The sequence below is a fragment of the Mastomys coucha genome, unplaced genomic scaffold (assembly GCF_008632895.1).
Source record: "Mastomys coucha isolate ucsf_1 unplaced genomic scaffold, UCSF_Mcou_1 pScaffold14, whole genome shotgun sequence".
In the NCBI taxonomy this organism is placed as follows: Eukaryota; Metazoa; Chordata; class Mammalia; order Rodentia; family Muridae; genus Mastomys; species Mastomys coucha.
Window position 1 is genome coordinate 115,932,441 of NW_022196896.1, and position 25,321 is coordinate 115,957,761.

At 45.8% G+C, this 25,321-nt stretch overlaps 1 long non-coding RNA gene across 1 annotated transcript; it reads right to left on the bottom strand.

The window, feature by feature from the left end:
• Positions 1 to 11,163: 11,163 nt before the first annotated feature.
• On the bottom strand, positions 11,164 to 15,085 carry LOC116089291. Its single transcript, XR_004118266.1, has 2 exons — positions 14,969 to 15,085; positions 11,164 to 11,612 (listed from the first exon to the last, which is right to left on the bottom strand). It is a non-coding gene; the product is annotated as an uncharacterized LOC116089291 (long non-coding RNA).
• Between the last annotated feature and the right edge of the window lie 10,236 nt (positions 15,086 to 25,321).

Here is a 25,321-nt window from a genome sequence, read left to right on the forward strand (position 1 = left end):
AACTTGAAAGAAGTCAGTCACTAAAACAAAACCTAAAATTCTAGTTCTATAAAATATGCTGTTTGATTTAGGATGGATCTATGGAGAAAAAGCCATACCGCCCTGGCTGCGCATGCTCGCACCTCATCGCTCAGTAGCTAAGCAGGGTCAAGGCCTGGTTAGTACTTGAATGGGAGAAAGGGACAAGATTAACGCTTGTAAAGCTAAGGGGACAGCTGGAGATTGGAAGATTTCTTTTCTAGACAGTGGGAAATGAAATGAACCACAGCAAGGATTGTACCTATCTGTATGTAGAGATGCTGGATACACAGTATCAGTGGTGTTTGAGAGTCAAAAGTCTGGGTTTTGTTTTGATGGAAATCTCTTGTATTTGTAGCATTCCTCTCAAGGATATAAGTATGTTTGGCTCAAGGGACTCAAAAAATGAGACATTAAGACCTAGTTCCTAATGGAATCCAAGCTCAAGCTGTTAGGACAATATCTAATCATAAGCATTAATGTTGCTTACTAATTAGTTTTATTTATTTATTTTTTTGAATGTGAGAAAGCACACTCAGAGGCAAGGGTGTTACTTTGAACTTGATTTGTGCATCTGTGGGCTACAATGTGGCACAGTGAGATCTAATAAATGAGAGCAGGCTCTGGGGTGGGAACTGAGAGAGAGCCTGGGACACTGTAGCAGTTGCTGAGGATCTTTGTGACATCTCTCCCTCCGTGTCTCTCTCTCTCTCTCTCTCTCTCTCTCTCTCTCTCTCTCTCTCTCTCTCTCTGTGTGTGTGTGTGTGTGTGTGTGTGTGAGAGAGAGAGAGAGAGAGAGAGAGAGAGAGAGAGAGAACACATGTCTTTGTGTTTCTATGTATATGACCACATGCAACATGCACAGGTATGTGTGTATGCATGTCGATGCCAGAAGTCAACACTGTATTATTTATTCAATCATTCTCCACCTTGTTTTTTTTAGGACAGGGTCTCTCAGGGGCCTGTAGTGCAGCCATCTCTCTAGACTGCCTGGTTAGCAGTCCCAGGAGATATCCTGCCCAGTTTCTCCAGCGCTGGGACTGCAGGTGTGCCCCACTGCACTCAGTTTTTTTTTAGGGGGGGGAGGGAGGTCTGGATGCCAAGGATTAAACGCAGGTCATTAAGCTCGCATAGCAAGCACTTTACAGCCTGAGCCATCTCCCAAGAATAACTTTTAAACTATGGACTGTGTGGGCTCTTTCTTTTGACAAATTAAATTTTAATTTTAAAAACGACTCAGGAATGGGATGTCTCTGATGGCATGGCTGATTCCCACACTGTCTGTCCTAGAAATATGTTAGGGCTCTTGGGTTTCTTTCTGGTTGAATTTCATGTATTTGTTTGTTTTCTGGCCAAATTCCTGTCATTTCAAATTCCAAGATATTGGTATAGCTAATGAAGTCATGATGTACTGTCTTCTGAAGACAAAGATGTCACTCATGATGGACTGCCACGGGGACAGGCACTGTAACTAGCTTCTCTGGTTGGAAGGCTCTGTTTACACTGAGTTACTCATAATATCTTTGTTTATTTAGATGGGAAAGAGAGAGTAGATAGGTAAATGGCTGAATGAATAATCAGATGGTAGATGAATACATGTGTGGGTAGATAGATGGAGTGGATGAGTGGATGGAAGATGGACAGATATATGAATGGGTGGATGGAAGATGGACAGATGTGTGTCTGGGTGGAGGATGTACAGGTGTGTGTGAGTGGGTATGAGTATAGATGATGGAGATGTGTGTAAGTGAATGGGAGTGGATGATGTGGCCCTTCCTGCCTCTGGGGATTGCCAGCCAATGGCAAATGGAGCAGAGACAACAGACAAAGTGTTCAGAAGCCCTGCGAGTGCATATGGTAATGATGACACATGGGGACCAGCTGTGAGGGAGAGAAATCTGCTTTACTTGGGGTGATTCAAGGGTTATATAGTTTTGGGTTAAAGGGGTAGAACCATCCAAGGTAGTCAAGTGGCATTGCCTGAAGGCGTAAGGTAGTAAGAAGTCTCATTAGCAAAGGGGAGGCATTCCAGGAACCTCAGGTGCTAACTGAACAGGATTTCTCAGGAGAAAGGAAGTTGAACCAGTAATCCAAGGCTATGTGACATTCTGCAAATAGAGGCATCAAAGGAGGGGAGCCCTGCTGGTAAAGGGAGCCCTCCATTTTGTGCAGCGCCCAGAGGCTATCCAGACAATAGTAGACTTCCACCTTAATTAGCAGGTAACAGATGAAGGATGGATGGAAGTGTGGGTGGGTGGATAAGTGGACGGGTGGGTTGATAGACAGATTGATTGTCAGGGAGAGGTTCTTAGAGCTAGCAGTGATATTATCCCCTAGTGACTTCTTTCCATAGGACATTATCTTTCCTAGGAGCAATGTATGGACACTGGAGAACTGAATCTTGGTTTAGCCTCAGCTTAGCTGCTGCACTGCTGTGGTTCTGGCAATGGATTCATTGTCTTTGAGAATCCATTTTATTTTTCTGTGGACTCCACATAATGAGGGTATTCCCCCTCCTGAGCGTCTGACAGGAAGTGCAAGGACCATCAACACCACATGATACATTAGTAAGTGCTCACAAGTCATAGCTATTACCATTTTAGTGCTTGCTATTTAGAGAAGAGTTGTCTGTAGAAGTTGAGGGTTACCTGAGCCTCACAACGGGAGCCTGAGAAACTCGTTCTGCCCAATTCTCAGGATGTTTCCTTTCTTTCTAACATAGTGTCTCTTTGGGTCATGACTATTCAATGGCCAAGAACCAAGGAAAACAAACAGAGAATCGAAAGGCTAACCACTGCAATAATATGGATGTGCCCGTGTCTGGGGCCTACAGGAACACTCCGCCTCGGTTCAGCAAGTATTTCATGAGTGCTTCCATGTGTCCAGTGCTCTTCTCAGTACTGGGATGCAACAGTGGAGAAAAAAATCTTAGAGGCTAGATATGATTCCTTTAAGAGCTTTGGTGGGGATGGGGTAGTGGAGGGGACATAGAAAATGAAAGAGGGGGGTCATGAAAATGTTCAGTGATACAAAATTTTGAGTGAGGAGAAGAAGAAAAAAGAGGTAAAAGAGGTAGAAGAGGAAGAGGAGGAGAATGAGGAGGAGGAGAAGGAAGAGGGGGGAGGAGAAAAAGAAGAAGAAGAAGAAGAAAAAGAAGAAGAAGGAGGAGGAGGAAGAGGAGAAGGAGAAGGAGAAGGAGGAGAAGAGGAGGAGGAGGAAGAGGAAGAGGAAGAGGAGGAGGAAGAGGAGGAGGAGGAAGAGGAGGAAGAGGAGGAGGAGGAGGTAGTGGTGGTCACATGTGGGGACGTAACCATGACTGGAGCGGTGATGGAGGGATGATGCATGGAAATCTTTTCTTAGTGGATGCAGGTGCCCAGAGTGATGGGTGGGAGCCTGTGTGAGATGATATAGACTCTGTCAACTTGACACAAACCTACACATACCTAGGAAAAGGAAATTTCAGTTGAGGTATTGTCTCCATTAGATTGGCATGTCTTCAGGGCTGTTTCTGTTTTGTTTTGTTTTCTACTTGATGGAGGAGGACCCAGGCTACTGTGGGTTACGCCAAGCCTGGGCAGGTGGGTCTGAGATGTACAAGAAAGGCAGCTAAATGTGAATCTGGGAACAAGCCAGTGAGCAGTGGTCCTCCGTGCTCCCTGCTTTTAGTTCCTGCCTCTAGGTTCCTGCCTTGGCTTCCTTTGATGACGGACTGTAACCTGTTAGCCACATATGCCTTTCTTTTCCTTCAGGTTGCTTCTGGTTATGGTGTTTATAACAGAAAACCAAACTCTGACATAGCAGGTGGAGATGGAGAGGCTGAAGGCTTTGGAAGGACTTTGGCTGCCATTTTGAGAGGAGTGAAGGGAGGTGATGGTCCAGAAGGACACCCATCTTCTCTTGAGATGAGTAGGGTGTCTTGGTTTCAGTCGTCTGTATTACTCTTGCTCCCATTGTTCTATGTAAAATCCCAGAGAAAGGGGGTAGGTGGGAATCAAAACTCACAGAGGGCTACAATAGTGGTCTATGAAGAAAGGTATCAAATAATTTGGCTTGATAATACTTGGAATTACCGATGCTATTGCTTCTGCCCACGTCCCCCACCTCTGACCACCCCTCGCCTCGAACTCTGAACTGAAGTTTGTAACTTTGACTTTTTTCAAAACCTCCCTTTTAGCCCACCACCCACCAGAGGTAGTGGAAAAGAAAGGATACAGGGGAAGTGGACCTGTTTAGAAATAGTTCTTTGGGGCAATTCCCGTCAGCAATTCAGTTTACCGGAGTCAGCAGTAACAGCTGGATCTACTTGCAAACACTTCAAAGAATTATCAGCAGTCCGGTTCAGTAGTGTTGGGTTAGCAGCAGTGGTGGCACAACCTAGCAGAGCCAGCAGGAGGGGGCCAGCAGGACTGGCAGGAGAAATTCTGGCTGAGTCTCTCACAATGAAGCAAAGGTCAGTGAAAATGGGAGACCAACAAGCATTGCACAGCCAGCTCTACAGGCAAGCCAAGCTCAGTCTCCTTCACTGTCCATACTCCAAACATCGCGTGTCTGCCACGGAGCTTGCCTCAGCACGTGTCTTACCTCAGCCCCCATCCGGCACTGAAGAGCTGAAGGATTCCTAGAGAGCTGTTGGTCTTCAATTTACCTTGAAGATGTTGGTTCTAATATTGATGAAGGAATACATCAGCCACAGAACAGACGAACTTGCCAGCAAGAGTGAGGGCAAGCAGGCAGAGAGCAAAGTTTTCTTCTTCCATGTCCCATTATCTCGGCTGCCACCAGAAGGTACTTCTACCACTTAGGGTGGGTCTTTCCATTTCAAATAATCTGATCAAGAAACTCCCCAGCAGGAATGCCAGTGGCTTCCTATGTTAGTTGATTCTAAAGCCAGCCAGGTCAAAATTAGCCATCACTCCTGTGCTTAAATGACTGTTGTGTCCCTGTCCCAGTTTTCCACTCTCCAGAATCTTCCTGTTCACTCTTGTAGCCCCAGGAGTGCTGGCTGGGTCCACCAGACAGTCTGACATCTGTTCTGAAAGCCTCCTTCGGAATGCAGAGGTAAGCAGAGCTCAAGCCCCCAGCTTATTACGTTCTACAGTGTAGTGTTTCACTAAGAATGTAGGTTTCGGGTTTTCTTCCTGTTTCCCCTTCATGTGGCTCTTCATGGAATGTGAGTAGAGATTCAGACAGGAGTCAGTGTCTCTTTTTTTGCTGTTGTTAAAGACTATGGAATAAGTCATCTCTAAAGCATTTCATGATCTAGTACAAATTGGATCATTTGATATACACATGGCTAATAGTATTATTCAATTTGAGGTAATAGGAAATTTAGCAGCTTACAGAATCTTGGTGTGCCTCCAGACTGGTAGCTGGAGGCAGAGATGGGTCAATGTATTTGAGAAGGAGCTCCAGCCAGGAAGCTCCAAACTAAACCTGCCCTTGCACCCAAAGACCTGCAAAGTGAGGAGTTGGGGGGGGGACCACCAGGTAGGAGACACATGAAGCAGGTCAGCTCAGTGTCAGCCCGTGGTACTGACACAGTGGTGCAGAAACAACTCAGTCATGCCTACTCTGTTTCCAGCATGACCTCAGCCCAGAGAATGCACACAACTTTTCTTCATGCTGTGAACACAGATGGAGAAACAGTGTGGGGGTTAGAAGTTCAAGGACAGCAGAGTCATCCCCTCTGCTTTAGCAGAGGACATGCTTCCTGTAGGAAGTGGAAGAATGGGAGCCTCCTGTTCTGCCTGAGTGTGTGCATGAGTGTGACTTTAAAAGCATTCATTCAGTCAAGAACCTGTTCCTGATGGCTTTGGCGAGCACATCACAGACTGGCAGAAAAGAAGCTGTGTTCTAGGGCTAGTGTCTCCAAGGGTTAATAAGGCAGAATCAAGCAGAAAGAGGAGGTGCAGAACATGCACCCTGGCCTGGGTGATACGATTGGGATGAGCTTTCAATTTGTGTCTGAGCATTCCAGAAGGAAGAGGAGAGAAACAGTAAGACATAGGCCCTGCTGTGGTTTCTGTTGTCAGAAAGTAGGAAGTACTTAAGCTCCCCAGGTTAAGGATGTTTTCTGGTAGTGAGTTATTAAAATAAAAACATACGCGGATGTCCCCTGTGGGGCACTGGACAACATAATGAGAAGGGGCTCGGATAACATTTCCTATAGAAATAGAAAAGCTGTTCTCTTGTGACAGTTTCATGCAGCAAACCTCGAAGCCCGGGGTGACAGTGTGAATGTGTGATGCTGTAAACAAGATCCCGGCTAAGGTCAAGGTCTTTGTGGTCTGTGTGTGCTCCTGCTGATATTCTAGCATGTTCCTGAGGTTCAGTTCAAGCCAAGAAACACTAACCCTTGCCTTCCTTCTTCCCTGGCCTGGAGTTGCTTGCCTTTGAGAGAGAGCTTTAGCCAGGATGCTCCCACCAAAGCTTGCCCTCTCACCCAGTGACCTGCAAAGTGGGAGAGGAGACCAACTCAAGAAGGAAGCCACATGGGAGCCATTCAGCCCCATTTCAGCCCCTGGGACTGAGGAGAAGGCAACTCAGCCATGAGTGGCTCCGGAGTAGCTTGCCTCCCAGGGTATAGGAATCCAGAGGAATGCAGAAAGGACTCAGCTGCTGTCCCATCGCTGGGAAGCTGGGGAGTGTGGCCCATTTGGAAGCTGCTGTCTCGGATATGGGGGAAGCCATTGTAGGCAAAATCTGAGATTTTTCTTTAGCAGTCGTCTTTGGCACTGGTCTTTAGGGAGACCTCAGACTTCAATGTAGCAGAGCCAGTCACACATAACTTGGGCCTAAAACATCTTCAGGCTGAGTGGGACCCAGGAAAGCCTTGGAGAGTCTTTCTCCTGTGTGTCAGGACAGCCACGGGTACAGGGTTCCCACCAGATGCCTGAGCGGATAAATGATTTGTTCTCAGCCTCGTAGAACGCTGACTGGAGTTTTGGAGGTCACTGACAAAGACCATGGCTTTGGGTTTAACAGGATTCAACTTGTTGAACTATTTACTCCTCCTGGCTGTGGTTGGATCATTCGAGGTCATTCTTAGTTCATGACAATAAAACCGTGTCATCAGCAGAAAGGACGATTTCTTTTTCCCACTATTACATAGTGGGGTAGGGGGACACTACTGTAGCTCTAAGAATCCTGTTAGATTCTTAAGACTCAAGTTCGTGGCTAAGGAGGAGAAAATAAAACCCACTGAAGTCCAGTGTCACTCCTATGAGTGCTGTCTTTATTCATCTGAGTCATGGTGTGTGTGTGTGTGTGTGTGTGTGTGTGTGTGTACATTCAGAGACCAGAAATTAACATCATGTGTCTTCTTCAATTATTTTCCATTTTATTTTTTGAGATTTGTTTGAAATATTTAAAAACCTTATTTATTTCATGTATACAGTCTTCTGCCTGAATGTGTTTGTTTACTGCATGCATGCCTGGTCCCCACAGACGGGAGAAGACGAGAGTGGAGCCCCTGGTACTAGAGTTACAGACTGCCGTAGCTGGCATTTGAACCTAGGGCCTCTGGAAGACCAGCCAGTGCTCTTAATCACTGAGCTATCTCGCCAGCCCCTGTCCTGTGACCTTTAATAGTATGTCTGCCAGAACCCTCAGAGTCCAGCGGTCTTACAGCTGTTTCGTGACACTCTACATCTCTGTGTTTTAATTTGCTTCAGATTGCCGAGTTACACCTCGACCTCCTCCCCCATTGATACTGAAAGAATATCATGCTACCAGAATGGAATCCACTCCCAGGCCTGCCGCAGAGAATAACCGGAATGCGTTTGCAAATGCGAAATCGCTTCGAAGGCCCGGCCGGTACATCCCATTCACAAACCTTTTCTCCTCAGCTGCACTTCGTTAGCTGGAGACATTTATGAAGCGCTGCTCTGTGACCACAAGTATGAGAGGCCGTCCATGGCCAGTTCTCTTGGAGAGAATGCCTGTGCGCAGTGCTGAGTCAGCACCCAACCCAGGAGGGAGCCCTTGGCTGGGAGACAAAAGCCAGTGGCCGCGCATTTATCAGCCTCTAATGAGCCCTTCTAGGCATTTCTATGCCAGAAATAGAAGAAAAGGAAACACAACTCAGCCAGATATGCAAAGGGGGAAGGATGCCTCCATTGAGGAAAAAGCAAACACTCTTTGTAGCCAGGTGCTGACGGTCTTAAATGGACACCGCTGACCGTTTCTGAGTTTATTCCCTTTGCACACGCTCCTTTAGCGTCTGCCTGATTACTATTCATCACTGCACTTCAGCTAATTGCCGTGAAGAGCAAAAATGAGCGGAATACTCATGCAAGCCTGGACAGGATGAGCAGAACCATGAGGTCCTCCCGGCCCTCCATTTCTGCGTGTAAGGACATGCTATGCCCCCCTGTTCCCTCCTGGATCCTCAGGTACCCACACTTCTAAGGAGAGGGCTCTCTCAGTGCTGAGCCTGTGGAGTATTCAGCCTCTGAGACATAATTCCTAGGGTTTTGTTTTGTTTTGTTTTGTTTTTTTCTCCAGCTAAAAGTTCCCATTCATCGATCTGGGTGGTCTTTTACAATATAATCGCCGCAAGAACATGAGTTAATTTATAGGTTCATAGGCCTTATCAGCAAAGAGTAAAACAACATTCATTCCCTGGATTAAAGGTGAAGCTGTTTAGTCTCCTGATAGAAGTCACATTCTCTGGCCCCTGGATAACGTCTTCAAAGGCTGGAGATGACTTTGGGAAACCCAGGGGGATGAATGTGGGTCTTTCTGCTCTATAGGACTTACCCCATTCTGTCTCTAGGAAGCCTTGATAGAACTTAATGTACAATCCCTCTAGAAAACATGTTGGGAAATAGGTCATCACATGTGTGGTCTCTCATGTAGGGCTAAGATGGGCATTCCTCATCATTAGAGATTGCTTGGATTACAGTGTAGATAAAAGATAGACACCCCCCCCCCCGCCTTGCCTTCTAGCATAGCAACACAGTGTCTTCTCTCCATGTTTGGTTGCATGGCTAAGATGTCCATTAGGTTTAACGACATGGAGCTAACAGGTCACAATGACTGATAAAATGAAAAGAGAATAAGGGGGTGAAGTCAGGAAGACTCTGAGAAAGAGAGATGACACACAGTGAATGTGTGGGATGCCATACAGTGAAGGATGGCCTGCCAGTGGAACACAGAACTAACAAGAGCCAATTGGAGCAGAGCCCAAAATCGTGTCTCTCTGTACTTCAAAATACTTCAAAAATCTCTTGACTCTATTCATGTCAGTGACTCCCCAAGCCCCTCTTCTCTGAGAAGGCATTGTGCAGAGCCTATAGCGTCTGCTCCATTCTCCTTAATTAGACAGCCATGCTCGGTTGTGAGTGGGAAACCAATAGGGTTCCTGACTGGTTCGACTAAAATTTTCTGTGTGTGCCAGGACACACCTGTCCTATGAACAGGCGATGCAGGCCCTTGATTAAGGAGGCCAGCTGCTTAAGAATCTCCTGGTGGTGGAAGGCCCTATCCACTAAGCTTCTAGCAGTCACCATTACCATCAGATCACCTGTGCCGGCTTGCAAGCTTAGATCACTGTTGGGTCTCTGGACTGTTGACACTCCTTCCAAAGGGGGGGGGGAGGTCACTGAATACTTATCTGCATTTCCAGCCACGCCTCCAAGCCATTTGTATGCAAATCTGCCCTATCTCACTCCGTTTCTTTGTGACCTTGGGGGTGGGGTGAGCATCATGCATGCTGTATGTATAGGAGTTTTCCAGTGTAACTGTAAGTAAGCCAATGAACTATGGGTTCCCTGGGGGTGAACTCTGGAACTCTAGTTTGTCATTTGGAGTTTGTGAGGAGGAACTGGTGTTGTTTGAGTCTCCTCAAGGAAGGAATTCTCACAACACCGTGGTTCCCACAAAATTGGCTGGAAGGCCAGAAAGTCTATGTGTCTGAGACAGGCACCTTCTGGGTTGCAGAACTCAGCTTCTCCGTGCTGATAGCTCACACCTCAGGATGGAATGCAGCAAGCAGGATGCCGCCAGCTTGCCCGGACAGCACAAGGGTGGCCATGCTGGCAAGGTCTCCCTGGAGCACCTCGGTTCCTTGGCTGGAGACATCTCATGTTTTGTGTTTGTCTGTTCTATTGTTTCCAGGTTCATTTACTCACGCCAGATGTGTTGGGCTCCCCCAAATTATTTCACAGACCAAGAAATATCATACTGTGAAAGTGTGGCTTGAGCTCTGAAGCCAGGAGAGGGCTCTAATCTTGTTTCTTGTAAAGACGGTAGAACGGAACCAGGCAGGGTCTCCTCTCTACAAATGCGCCGCGAGAAAATCAGAGAAAGTCAGGCAGCCTCAGGCAGAGGAAGGGACTAGAGGAGCAAGCCTGAAATATCTGAGGAAGAGAACAGAACGGGCTAGCCAAGTTTGAGAACAGGAAGGAGGAAACAGGAAGGGAGCCTAGCTTCCTCGGATGGGCCAGTTCTAGGATCCATGAGGTTTGGAATGCCAGGGGACTTGTGTTATACCCTGCATAGGGCTTACCCAGTGAAGAGAAATATGAAAGCCCCAGTGTTCACATGGCTCCATACTCATGGCTTCACGAGCACCCACCACTGTTGCAATATGTGGGGTGTGTTGTATGAGAGCCCGCAGCAGCTGTTTCCCCATGGGATATAGCTTGACGGCTGGAAGTCTTCATCACCAACGTGGTTATTTTATCCAGTCCTGGTGCATGACAAGCCGGGAGATGTGGCACACTAGCTGGGTGTCACAGCCAGACCCTTGGTGCCTCCAGAACTCTGCTGGAATGTCTTGGATAGGACATCAAAACTCCTGAATAATTGGCAACGTGTCCGTAATTGGTTTCAGATGCTCCCAGCTTGGAATTCTCTAACCTTATTATGTCACGGAATTCCGAAAAGCAACCATGCTCCCACAGGAAGGCTAGGTTCACGGATTGACCTCTCGGCCTTTTGAACTCACCTTGACGTCAGGACCTGGTCACCTGCACAAGTTAGCCTACTGTTAGTCACGGCCTGGGCTGCCGGGGTCCTCACTGTCATGCTGGCTCTGTCCAGGAGGAATGTCAGACAAGCCAACCTTCAAAAAGACTCCCAGGAGACCAAAAACAAAACAAAACAAAACAAATCAGCCAGGCTGCCTAGCAGTTTGGTTTGTTTAGCCCTTTTTAAGATCATCTTTTCTTGGGTGTTTTCAGCAAGTCAGTTGAACGTTGAGGCAAGTAACAACAGAAAATCCGTTCTTTCAATGTCCGAAGCATTGTGTGTGGATGCATGAGTGTGTGCATGTGTGTGCAAGTGCTGGAGGAGACCAGAAGAGAGCATTAAAGCCCCTGGTCACTATGGGGATGTCCAAAATACACCAGACTTTTTCCTAGTCTGTCCTCAGGACCACTGACAGGGATTCCCAGCTGGCTTTCTGGCTTTCTGTGCTGGAGGCCTCTCCTGTCTTTTCTGTTCAGCCCGCGGATGCTGGGGTTTCTTCTTGGAATACTGCCCACCTTTGGAGAAGGCTTTGGGGATGTACCTCAGAAATGTCACCTAGAATGGAGTGGCCACCTCTCTCTCCATCATCTTCCTTTTCCAGCAGCGTGGTCTGTGGTGTACTTCAAAAGAGCAAGAAGTTATGATTAGGAAATACTGGTATTAAATAATTTCTCCTCCTATTTCTACTGAATCCCGACGGAGACTCACAAATCTCTTGGTCTCTTTCCTTTAATGGGCTGCATTATGTCCGACTCCAGCATCTGCTCTTTCCCTGATGTAAGCATCCTCTAGCCCCTCTCCTGCTCTTCCTCTGAATCCTGGATACTGAGCCCAAGAGACCTTAAAAATCACAGATGCCTAAGACTGGACAGTGTTTTGACAGGTTCTCCCCAGGTTAATGTTAAATGCTTTCTCTCAGGTTTTGCCTGACTGGGGCCAAAGAAGAGCCCAGTGCACTGTGGTTAGTTCTTCCACACAGTTGCTGGCTCCTGAGAAGGCTCCAAGGGTGACAGCTGGGGCTTCCCCTGTCCCTCCCTCAGCAGTCAGCTAAGAAGCAGGAATGCTGAGGGAGACACCTACCTGGGGCTTAGCATGGTGTGAAGGTGAATACTACCAGATTCTTGAGACTTAGTGGACAGGATGGCAGTCCCTTGTCCAGGCAGCAGAGCTGGGTAGGTTCACTCTGACATCATATAGGTTTTCTAAGAAAACTGAGGTTTCCTAGCCACAGCCTGGCCAAAGGCAGGGTGGCAATACACTTTTGAGGCTGTCTGTGTCTAGGTCCAGCTGGTGTCTCTGCACAGAGGTTTTGATCATATTTGAATAACTGAGTTGTTTATTTCCCCTTCAAGTGGTTCTGGGTCCAGCTCCAGGATGAGTGGCAAGTGATGGATATATTCCAGTCCCCCACGGTGCTTACTGTCATCGGAGACACACACTCATTGCTATTGATTGTAGTTGTGGAAAGAGTTCTGAGAAAATGATGTCAAGGAATCATGGGGCAGGGAAGGCCACCTGGGGAAGGGATATTAAAGTGGAGGCCTCCAGGCTGCTAGTATATCGCCAAGCACTGAGCCTATCTAAGGAGCAGATGAAAGATGTGCTGAAGAGGTGGAAAAGCCAGAGTACACAGCAGCAGAGATGACTCCAAGACAACAGCAGCAACAAAGATCGCCCCAACACAGGTAACAGATCACAAAAGCTGGGACCCCGAGCACACTGTACAGCCTGTAGGCAGCTCATCAGGTCAGAGGATACTCTTCCCAGGTGTCTCCGTTGGTCTAAACTGCTAGGCAGCTTGGCAGATTTGTTTTGGTTTGGTTTTGGTCTCCTGGGAGTCTTTTTGAAGGTTGGCTTGTCTGAATGTGACTCTCCTCTTGGCAGTCATTGCTGTTTACTTGGTGGGGGTTGGAGAGGGTGGCTAGAGAATCTGATGGGTTTCAGGAACTTCCTAAGGTTGTTTGAGTTGAGTAATTCCTGTCTTAAGGCTCTTCCCTGTAGGATGGAGGGTTTCATCTCCCCTTAAAGTACCCTGTTGTCTCACCTCCCTGTAAACATCCTGTCCTAAAATACCCTGTTATGTGTTATTTCATTTGTCATTTATACCCCATGTTGTAAGAAGATGGCAGGGTCTGGTACACAACAAACTCTACAGATAACTTTTCCACCCCTGTCTGCTTTTCCTGTGTTTGAGATCTTCTTGGGAGCACTCCTCAAGCATTATGTTGGGATGTCACCCAGAGCCACGTGATGGTGTATGGCATTGTCTTACTTAGAGATAAAGACATTGGAAACATGTTATTTATTTATTTATTTTTATTAAGTCACTGTTGGGACTAAAGCAGAAAATGGGAAGATGACTTTGGACCTCGCTCTTTGACACTTGGACCCAAGATTGTGGAAAGACCATGTCTTATGTGTCCTTCACACACACACACACACACACACACACACACACACACACACACACACACGAGGTGACAGTATGTTAATGGACTTGACTGTTGAAACCCTATCAAAACATCATAAGGTAGACTTTAAAGACATCCAGTTTTTAAAAGGGTTGAGAAGTGTCTGCAATTGATGGTGCTGTTTGGAGGGGGTGGGGTTTAGGTGAGGCAGCCTTGCTGGAGGAAGTACACTGTTGCTAGCTTTGGGCTTTGAGATAAAGACAAATTCCTCTCCCTGCTTCCAGTTTGTTCTCTCTGCTTCATGTTTGCACTTCGAGCTCTCAGCTTGCCGCTCCTTCTGCCATGCCTGCTGCTTGCTGCCGTGTCTGCCTAACACGGTGGAGCCTTATCTCTCTGGACCCAAGCCCAAAGAAACTTCTCTGCTTTGCTTTGCTTTGTGGTACTTTTATCACAATAAAGGAAAAGTAACTAACACAGGAGTGGAGGAAGAACAGACACAGAACATGGAGAAATGGGATGATCAGAATCTGTGTGTGTATGTGTGTGTGTGTGTGCACATGCACACTGTGCACACCGTAGCTTAGAAGCAAAGCGTAGTCTGCCCATCTGAACCTCAGCCGGTGGTTGCTTTTCCTCTTTATGTGTATAAGGAGCCTTTGCCCTGAGTGGTTGTTTCTCTCTGTACTTGTCTCTGGCTACTTCAGCTTTCTTCTTTTCTCTAATGTAGTCCTCTATGCATTCTGCGTTCAGTGACAAGTTCTAGGATTGGCCCCGGGACCATAGGGTCTAAGACAGATGAAGTGATCCTCTAGGCCTGATGCCTGCAGGTGGCCAGGTGAGTAAGGCTGGGGCCCATGGACGTCACACTTTGGATAGATATCACAAAATGCCTACTCTGGGCAGAACCAACTCACACTGAGAGGTGCTTTGGGCTGCCAAGACCAGAAGAGTTGTTGATATATATACTATCTGTCCCATTTCACATACAATTGGAATCTATCTTCATTCCTATTTTGGCGGAACCACTGAGCAGTTCTCTCACTTAGCCACAGTTGGCTGGACACAGGCAAAGAGTGGAGAGGGGCCCTTGTCCCTTCCTAGGGGTAGCAACCCCATCCTCTACTATCCTCTATTATTTTCTATTTGCTTTGCCTTACTGACTTCCATAGCTGGGGACTCTGGACAGGCAAGATCCAGACTAGGCTAGAAAACTCAGCCAATCCAACAAAGTATCCAAGAGCTCCCTGTGCAGAAGATGCAGCTAGGACAGTTGGCACACACCTAGGGCCTGCATGGCCCTGTCTTGTATCCTTAGACACATGCTCCCTGGGCTCTGGAGACTGGTACAAGGCCTGCCGCTGCATCAGTAGATGTGAAGTGGGATGTGGGCTCTTTGGTCAGCACCTGGATCATGGACTATGTATAGTACTACTTAACTCGAAACCCCAGGGAAAGGAATAGGCAGGTACAAGGCCTTCCTACTTTGCTGCCGTGTTATATCCCTGGACCTGCCAAAACAGGCAGAGACCCATCCTTCCTGATCTCCAGGCCCCTAGCATTCATACCGTAGGTCCAACGCCTCTTCTGACCCGAATCCAAGGCTTGGGTGAAGCTCTCCCAGGGCAGCTTCCATGCGGAAGATCTTTGGCCTCCTTGTCTTGGGAAGGCCGCTGCAGTCCACAGAAAGCCTTGTTTTGCTCTCCTGGTTTTACTCAGATGTCCTCTCGGGAGTCCCAGCTCTCTGAACCCGTGAGCTGGCTCCATTAAGCCCTCCTCCCGGCTAGGGCCAGAGGCCTGTTTACTTTGGATCTGATGAGTAAATCAAGTGGAATGAAGTCCAAAGCTCCAAGAAGCCAGCCCACATGACATCTGTCACTTCCCCTTAACTCATCAGGCTGGAAGAAAGGACATTGAATTAATTAGAAAGCTCTTTAAAATGCTTGCCACTTGTAACTACGCCTTCTCTCTCCTAGGTACTGGCAATTAAAAGTGATGTCTTTTTACCTTACCATTCATTCTAGAAGAGTCAGGGTTGGGGGTCACAAGTCTAGGTAACTTTTTTTTCTCTTTAAAAATGAACAGTGTGGCTGCTAGTATTTGGTATAATTATCAAACCTCTGTGTGTATGCACATGTGCCTTTGTATGCATAGTACTCTTGTCTATGCATATTTGTATAAAGGCCTAGGGTTGACATCAGGTATCTTCCTGACCTGGAATTTATATGGGTGATGAGGGATCTGAATTCTGGCCCTCTTACGCAGTAACCACTTTGCCCATTGAGCCCTCTCCCAGCCCCTTGAACCTTGCCTCTTTATGAATGTATCCACTGCAGATATCTGGAATTGTGGCCAACATTAGGTTTAGCCCCATCAGCGATGCTAAGCTTTCCATAATAAAAAGCTAAGGCATCAGTCTTAGAAGTGATCTTCTGGAGCTCTGTGGTTTGCCCATGCCTGAGGAGAGGTGACTATGTAGCCCAAGGAGACTATAGACAGCCTGCTCTCTTATCTCAGGTCACCCTTGTGTAACTCTGACTATGGCCTCCTCAGGCTTCACCAGTCTTGATGTCAGGAAAAACTACTTCCCATAGTGGTGACACTGAGGCAGCTGCATCTTCTAAATTCTTCTCTTGTTCTGTTCTATCATGTGTTTGCATTGAGAAGGAGGAGTGAGTGTACATTCACTGCAGGCAAAAGAACCAAACACGCATAATGCAACTCTGTAGGTCAGACATACCCAGGGTGCTTCCCAGAATTGAAAGCATGGCTCTCCATGCTGTGGACCCAAGGCCCCCAGTTCTGATACATGGACCTCTTCCTCTTCAAGCCAGCCATTCTTATCAGATTCTCTTGATGCTTCCACTCTCACTTTCCATTCCACCAACAGTCAAAGAAAGACTGCTGACAAGGGTGCATGGGATGAGAGTCAAGCCCACCCACATAACTGAAGGGGGTCTCCCTACTCCCAGGTCAGCTAATTAGTAACCTTAACTAGATCTGCAAAGTCCTTGATGTCCCATAATGTATTCAGAGGAGTAATCCCAGGGAGCAAAGGTTAGGGATAGTAAGGCTTATGCTCACATTTCCTCTTCCAGAATTGGTGATTAATGCAGGAAAGAAAATCCTCTTACTTTTTTTTTTTCTTTTTGTGGCCTTAGCTAGTCAAGTGTTGGGAGATAATGAGGACATCCATGTTCTCAATCCTTGAGTTATCCCCTCCCCTGCTCTGACCACCATGTAGAAAGAGGAGGGGAAGCCTCTCTGGTCCCAGCACACACAGGAAGTCTGTCATTAACAAGCCCCTTTCCTTGTTAGCCTCTGGAGACACCTTTCCTTCATACTTCCTGAGGAGCCTTGGGTGGTCATTATCCCAAAGCCTTTGAAGCTTTCTGGAGTCATGGAGGCAACTCTTTCTCCATGTCAGCCCTCATCACAAGTGATGTGTGAAATGGTTCCCTCCAGAGGACTCTGGCAAAGGTTCTGTGAAGGCACCCATCCCTGGGCTCTGGAGATGCTTGATGATGCTTTCGTGCATGATGATTGACAACCTGAGGATGCCATGTGCCCTCCTAAGCTACATGAGAGACACAGGGCCCATGCCACACCTCTTCTCTGGTTAGAGTGGACTTATGGTCCTTGTACCCTGAGATGAAGAAGCTATTGCTAAAGGTGTGTGGGTATTCCTTTGGGAGTGGCCATCTAACTTGAGCCTCAGCCTGAAATACAATGCCCACATGAAACAAAGAGATGTCCCTAAGGACCTGTATGTTTTACTAATGCTTATATAGGATGGTTGCCTTGTGGAATGATAGTCTGTGTTTGAAAGGGGCTATGGAGTAACTTAGATGGAACACCATCAGGATAAAGGCACAGGAGGAGAAGATGGGTGTCTTAGAAGCATAGGAAAACCCACTAGGAGTTTGGGGGCACTATTAGGGACAAGTCCAAGATGAAAGTAAAAGAACTGATCAAACACATTTAGGGAACACTGTTGCCACCCCAGGTCTGAAGGCTCATGGTACATCCATGAGTAAGACTCCAGCTTTCTTGTGGTGAAGGATCTTGGCTAAAATCCTGCCCTGTCCCTGTCCCCATTATGCACAAAATGTTTCCTTTGCTCTTGTTTTGGAAACAAGATAAAACAGGCATATTGTTTTCTAACCTGCCTTTTCTACTCAATACAGATCATAAACGTTTTTCCAAGCCATTAACTGGTTTTCTCAGTTTCCATAATGGCCGTATTAACATTCTATTTCATGCTTAGATCATAATTTATGTCCCCAAATCCTATTATAGTCTTTTTCAGGTTAGCTCCCATTTTTAAACCAATCAATAACCCTCTCTAAAACAGCTTACAGCTCAATTTTTGCAGATATTTCTGATTACATCCATAGGATACGACTCTAGGAGTTGTATTTCTAGGTCAAAAGCTACATGGATTTGGGGCTGGCCATTTTAGATACATTACCATTATTTCTGCTTAAGCTTATTCTTTCATTTTAATAGGATTCTAAACAAACAGAAAAGGTATAAGAACTGCACAAGGAATTGCCCGTAAGCCAGCAGAGAAAGCACTGCAGGAAACTTTCCTATCCCTGTGTTTCTTGAGCACAGGTCTCTCTAGCACAGCCACTGACAGCCGTTTGTAGCAGGATAGAGTGAGTACTTTACCATTCTTGGGGTCTTAGACTCTGTTGTGCCAATTGTCTGCAAATTGTTTCTTCTTTTTTTTAAAAAAAAAAAGTGTGTGTGTGTGTGCGCGTGTCTGAGGTCGGAATAGAGCATTAAATCATCTAGATCTGAAACAGATAGTTGTAAGCCAGCTAATGTGGGTGCTGGGAACCAAACTGTGGTCATCTGCAAGAGCAGCAGGTACTGTTAACTGCCGAGCCATCTCTCTTGCACCCAAAATTGTTCTTTATATCAAAATGTTTGAGCCACGATCATGGCTTGCACTTAGCTGTCTTGTCTCTCTGTCTCTACAACAATTTCCTAGACCTTCATGAACTTGGCACTTCCGGAGTCCACAGGCTGGCCATTCTGTAACAGAGCCTCTAGCTTGAAATATCAGATGTTTCTCCACATACCTATGCGCCATGTCTGGTAGAAGCATCCTAAATCTAACGCTCTGTGGTCCTCACTGGATCCTGGCAGTGGCCACTGGCTTTCTGTTATCCCATCCCTGGAGATGCTGATGCTGACTGTGCGGCTAAGTGCAGTCCCTCAGCCTTCTCCAAATGGTCTGCTTCCCCATCATAATCAATAAGTAGCTTGTAAGGAGATGTATGCAGATCCTCTCCCTCCAAACTAACTTACCGGTTTTCTGGTCCATCATTTTGGGGGTGGGCGTGAATTAATTTTGTGGTATCCCATAGGTAGATGCAAGAATTTTCTTATTCTACCATACTTCTCACATCCTAGTTTTCACTCGAATCTGATAAAAAATACTTCTTTCTGCATTAATTATGTTTTATTCAACTGGCTATTATTCATGATATCACTGCTGATTTGGGGCTGGGGAAAATCCTTCCATGTGGCTGCTGTGTCCTTGTCAAATCTTCATCTTTGGGTATGTGCTTCTTCACTCAATCTCGAGAGCTGTCCAGGCTCCCAGCCCTGGAACTGTCATTGCTAGAATGTGTCCCCCTCCTTTCAGTAGAGACCAGAAGCCACCACCTGGGTGCTCTGCTGGTCACCACCATGTGTGTTGATGCCCTTGTGATTTTTTTGTTTTGTTTTTTTTGTTGTTGTTGTTGTTTTGTTTTGTGTGTCCCTGTCCTCCCAGGCACTCTGGTGCTACGCCAAGACCACAGGTCTCACTGCAACAGCTTCCCATGTTCATTAGCACGTCCGTTTTATTGCATGTGTGAAGCTGTCTCTGGATTCTCCATATGCTTTCTTTTGTCCTCTCATAGATCAATCCCTTCTCTGGCTCCAGTCGTGACCCCCCAAGCCACCTGGTGCTCCTGCCCCCCCTTTCTCTATCTGCCCTGGCTGGGGCCCTGACTCTTAGCCCAGTCCTATGACTATGGTGCCAAGGTTTTCAGAAAGAAGGGAGACATAAAAGGAGGAAGGGAGGAGAGAAGGAAAGGCAAATGAAGAAAAGGTGGAAGAGGAAAAGGAGGGAGGAAGGGTAGAGAGAAGGGAAAAGAAGAAAGGGAGGAGGGGAAGGAGAGGGAGAAGGAAAAGGACAGGGTAGGGGAGCGGCAGGCAAGAAGGAAGGAAGGAGGGAAAGAGGGGGTTAAGAAGGAATGGGGGAAGGGTAGGAAAGAGGGAGGTGTGAAGGAAAGAAGGAAGGACAAAGGAGGGGGCAGAGAGAGTAGGTGTTTCCTATGCTAATGAGTCATCCATCGCACCAAAAGGGAAAGTAGTTTTCACTTGTTGGTGTTTCCAGTTCTTTTCTTGACTGGTTATATATCTGGCAGGAAGCAGGGAAGGCACTTATCTGAAACATCACATGCATGCAAGTTGAAAGAAAAAAAAAACTGTGAAGTTGAGAGTGAGAAAAGCAGCACCCTTCACTCTGTTCCCATCCAGAGACCGACCGACTCTACCCACATCTCACACCTAGGGCAGAAGCTAGAGATCAACCAATAGTACCCATGTCTCATACCTAAGGCAGAAGCCTGCCCCAGGCACACATGTCACTCTTAAATAATGTGTGGGCTGTACTAAGAGGGAGCTGAAGTAGGACTGGCACCTTTTTATTACAATATCTTAGCATCTGTGTATCTACTCATTGATTCAGCTGCAGAATTCCATCACATCAGTATCAAGTTCAAGGCCAAGGTGCAAAGTTATACCACACATCTTAATGGTGGAAAGTCTTTTGGTAAATCTGAAGATATAATTATTTCTGAGGCTTACATAGGTTGTAGATAGAAAAATACCTTCCTCATGTGACATCAGCTGCACTAGTGAAGAGCCACATAGTGATTTGTCTGCAATATCAGGGTCACATCTACATGCCAACTTCATGGAGACAATGAGCCTTGTTATGAATTTTTTTTAAGTCTCAATGTAAAGTCCAAAACAAAGCATTAAGCAACTAAAGGCAGGTACATGTCACATGTTTATGAGGAAGAAACCAGAAGGAAATCAAACAAGTCCATATAATCTAATTACTATAAAAGTTAATATTCTGTACTAACAAAAATTATGGTTTGGTTCAAGGTACTGAGGGGAGAGCTCAGTCTGTAAAGTGTGTTTAAGCATGAAGACCTGAGTTGACATCCCAGAACCTATGTAATAGGCCGGATATGGTAGCATGCATTTGTAATCCCAGCACTAAAGAGGCAGAGGTAGGTGGGCCCCTGGGGCTCAATGGCTAGATAGCCTAGCCTTCTTTGAAAGCCCCAAACCAGTGAGAGACCACACACACACACACACACACACACACACAGTTTGATGACTCCTTAGGAACAATGATACTCAAGGCTGTCTTCTGTTGCATGCACACATGAACACATGCACACACATGCACACATATAAACATATATGTTTGGATAATCTCTTGTGCACTGTGTAAAAAGTGTCTTTGTATTATACAAGTGCTGATTTCTGTACTTGCAGAGATTGGAATGTAGGCAGAACTTTGGTATTATTATTTTTATGAAGCATCACCTGTCTCAGTGTTTTGTAAACACCTTCTCCACCACCTCCTGATTGCTTCAATAAAGAGCTGACTGGCCTATAGCAAAGCAGGAGTGGATAGGTGGTACTTCTGGCCAGTGACAGGAACTCTGGGAAAGAGAGAGAGAGGAGTAGGAGATTTACCAACCAGATGTGGAGGAAGAAACAGGTGCCAGGATTGAGGGAGAGGTAACTAATGAGCCACGTGGCAGAATTTAGATTAGAACAAACAGGTTAATTATATTATATGAGATAATTGGGAAATACCATACACTAAAGCCTGAGCTATATAAATAAATAGAAGTCTCTCTGTCATTATTTGGGAGGCTGGCAGTTAGAGACAATCCTATGGTACATATATACACAAATCAACTGCTTATGATCATCACTGAATCATGGAAAACAAGGTAAAGATCAAGGATCAACTTAGACTCCCAATGCAGAGACAGGATGAGAGATGTCATTCTACTGTCATATCCTTCCCAATATTCAGTCTACACTTTGGTGGCTGGAGTTCTTTGATGGCAGTTGTCTTCTAGTCCCCAAGTCCCACATGCTTACATTTGAGAGACTTTTCCCCCTAGTTGTTTTTATAGTCAGTTTTATTGTATAGGATTTACGTGTAGTAAAATTTACCTTTCTGTCATACAGTTTGACAAGTCTTGACAAACCCCACAGTTGAGTGGCTGCTTGCACTGTGAATGCTTAGAACAGTCAAGTTCCCTCCGACTCATTCCCTCATGCTCACTCCCAGTCTCTGAAACTGTCCCCACAGGTTACCTTTTCCAGGAACACTGTTTAATTGGAATTCTCTTGTTGTATCCTTTGGAGTCTGGCTTCAGAGTCTGAGAGGAATCAATTGTTTGCATTAATCGGTAGTTTATCCTTTTTACTATGTGGGTGTTATACAGTCTGCTCATTCAATCCCCAGGTGAGGGACATGTGGATTGTTCTCAGTTCTTAAAAATCAGAAATGAAGTTGATATCAGCAGTGTGTGTAGGTTTTCATGAGTGTGTAGCTTTTAATTTCTCTTGAGTTGATGTTGAGTGTTGCAATCCCATTGTCAAGGGATGCCTCTGTATTCTTCTCTCTCTCTCTCTCTCTCTCTCTCTCTCTCTCTCTCTCTCTCTCTCTCTCTCTCTCTCCTCTCTCTCCCCCCCTCTACCCACCTCTCTCCCCACCTCCAGAATTAGCTCTTCATACTGATGCTACTCACTGCTTTTGTCCCTTCCCACTGGTCTCCTGATTTTTACAAAATATGGATATTACCCATGATTCTTAATCTTGTCACTCACAGCTTCACAACAACAAGAAGTCTTCACTCCAGACACAGGACATTCTGCTGACCTGAGAAAAAGGGAACTTTCTACTGAATGATAGATACTTCCACATCCTGCAGATTATAGATCAATATTAAGAACTCTCAAGTATATCCTCTAAAACTTAGCAGTATGAATGTGAGAAGCACAAAGCCCTAATTCAAACTTGAATTAGAGAGGGATGGAGTTTATTGCACATGTCTTTCAGCTGGCAGAGAGAGAGAGAGAAGGGCCAGTTCCTGCTGCGTGTGAATGCTGTGCCTGTGAACAGATGGCCACATTCAGAGCTTAATGTTGTAATGACAGGCCAGAAATAATGCAAACCAGAGAGTCCTACAGAGGATTGAGGGGAAATGTAGAAAGGGGGAAAAAGAGGTGTGAATGAAGAGATTTCAAGTCTTTAGCAGCATGGTAGACTGTATGGAATAGTCTTTGTTCTGTTTAAAATATTTTCATGTATTCTAATGGAATTTGTTCGTGTATTGTTGTCTTAATAATATTTTAAAGTATGGATTTAGTGGAAATTTGAACGGCTGGTACAATCTGTGCTTGAGGCCACACTGCATGTATGGTGAAAGTATGTATTCCCTCCCAGGGCACTGGTCAAGGTTAAGGCCAGTCTCCAGGCTCATATGCCAGCTTTAGAGGAGACAGAAGTCTCTTCTGAGCGAGGGGCACAGTTTTGGAGTCACATAGCCAGAATGGTGGTGAGGGACATTCAGAGAGTATTGCTCTTAATACTTCCTTTACCAAGAAGACTTGAGTTGGTGATTGATGGAGAAGAGTCTGGTTGACCAGATGGTTGAATTGTGGGCCAATCCCATCCCTGTTCTAATCTCAGAAGTCGATGACAAAGGCAAGAATAAGCTAACCATGAACCCAAAATATCTTAGCCTGTCACCATTCTAGTCAAACTGAATCCCTAGAGCCTGAAGACAAGTGAGGGACATGAGTCTCTATTTGCATAACTTGGAATTGTAAGGGCTAAGGTATGTGTTTGAAGGGCAGACTCCATGGTCCACTAGAGATCACCTCTACTTATGGTCCTGGTAGTAAGATGCTGCCCATTATCCCTCAAAGACACTTGATGTCTTTCTTCTGCTCTGTGTTCATAGCAACAGGGCTCTTGGCTTTTCTGATTGGTTTGTACCATTGTTTAGGCCTGGGAGTGAACACATCTTTCACTCTTGCTCCTGTGCCTCTCTTCTCTCCCCAAGTGAGGCCTAAACACACTCCAGAGAATTCCATGTTGTCGGCACAAAGAAATTGTGGGGTCCCTTCTTCTACTTTTTAACCTAACCAGGGCTTCCATTGGAGAAAGGGGAAAGGAGCAGGTTCTGCTTCAGGAGATCAAATGTTTTCAACCCAAGAAAACCTTTTCCTTTGCTTTTTATAAAGTTCTGGATATTTGTAGTCGATAGAATGTTTAAAATTTAAGAAAAAAAATGAGAGCAGTGGACCTACCTGAATTTTTAGAGATTTATTTATTTATTATTTTAGGGATATACATATGTGTGTCTGCATGGATGCCTGTGCAGCACATGTGTGAAGTCGTCAAGGAGACCGGAGGAAGGTGTCACATCCTTTGGAACTGGAACTACGCACCTTTGTGAGACCATGTGCTGGGAACAGAACCCAGTTCCTCTGGAAGAGCAGCCAGTATTCCTAACTACAGAGCTGTCTCTCTAACTCCCTGTCTGGATTAGAAAAAAAAATTCATCAAAGTGACTTGTCTCCTAGAAGTGATCATGCACTTTGCTCACAGTGGGACAAAGGGATTTGAATCTCAGGTAGTTGACTACATTAAAAAATATTATTTCATTCCAATGTGTATGCGCACAGGCATGCATGCATGCATATGTGTATGTCTGTCTGATGTCATGTGTGTTGATACCACAAGACAACTTATAGAGTTATTTCTTTTTTTTTTCCACCTTGTGGGGCCTGGGATGGGGCTATGCCATCTGAGATGGCAGCTAGCATCTGTACCCACTGAGCCTTCTCACCAGCCTTGCTCTGACAGGATGTAAGTGAGATAAACTTATTATGTGGATTTTCCACACAGGAAAAGAAATAAGAAGCAGCATATGTATTCTATTTGTTAGATATCTGTGGCCAGATCAGCTGATTTTTATGCATCAAAATAGTTCAAACTCCATGAACTCTTTCAAATTAGCCTTTGGAAATCAGTGAATATTAGTGGTGATATAAAACTTGTGTAAATACTTTTAAGAATCTCCACTTTCGTTATTATTTTTCTAGTGCTTTTTTTTTTTTCTTACTCTGGAAGAATTAAGATCTTGCCAGGCACCAAGAGAGCTGACAGCCTGGGCAGGCTGCACAAATTACTGAACTATGTGCTACCCAGAGCTTCTGGTGTTTGTGAAAATGTGTGTACACATCATATTTCTCTTAGAGGACGTGAATGGGGCTACGTGACCACTAGTATATCTTCTTAAATTCCAAATGTAGCCTCATATTGTCTAGGCTGTCAGCTACTGTAAATAACAAGGGCAGATCCTCTGCTAGCCACATGTGGCTTCCATGTGCAGGGCTCACCTCTTTTCAGATGCCGACCGACAAGTGAAGGCGGCATTTCAACACGGTTAGGGCAAGCTTTCCAGTAGCTTCAGAAGCCTCCAGTGCCTGCTCTGGCCTGAAGTACAGGTTTAGGACACATGTGGATGTGGTCTTCCTCAGACCTGAGCTTGAAATGAAATCCCTGAGCCAAGGGCTCTCAAGTCACATGGTGCATCGCCACTATTCTGCTCAAGTTCACGATTACAGGGTTGCAGGTGGAATGAATTATACAGAGTCATAGAAGATAGACTGTCTGGAAGTCACGAGGGTGTGGTGATTGGTCCCGTTACCCCTCTTTTCTCCTGTAGGTCACCTATTGCAGCTATAGATGTTTTGTAGGTATATGCATGGCCAGATTTAGAAAGCCATAAGAAACTGGCTGTCTT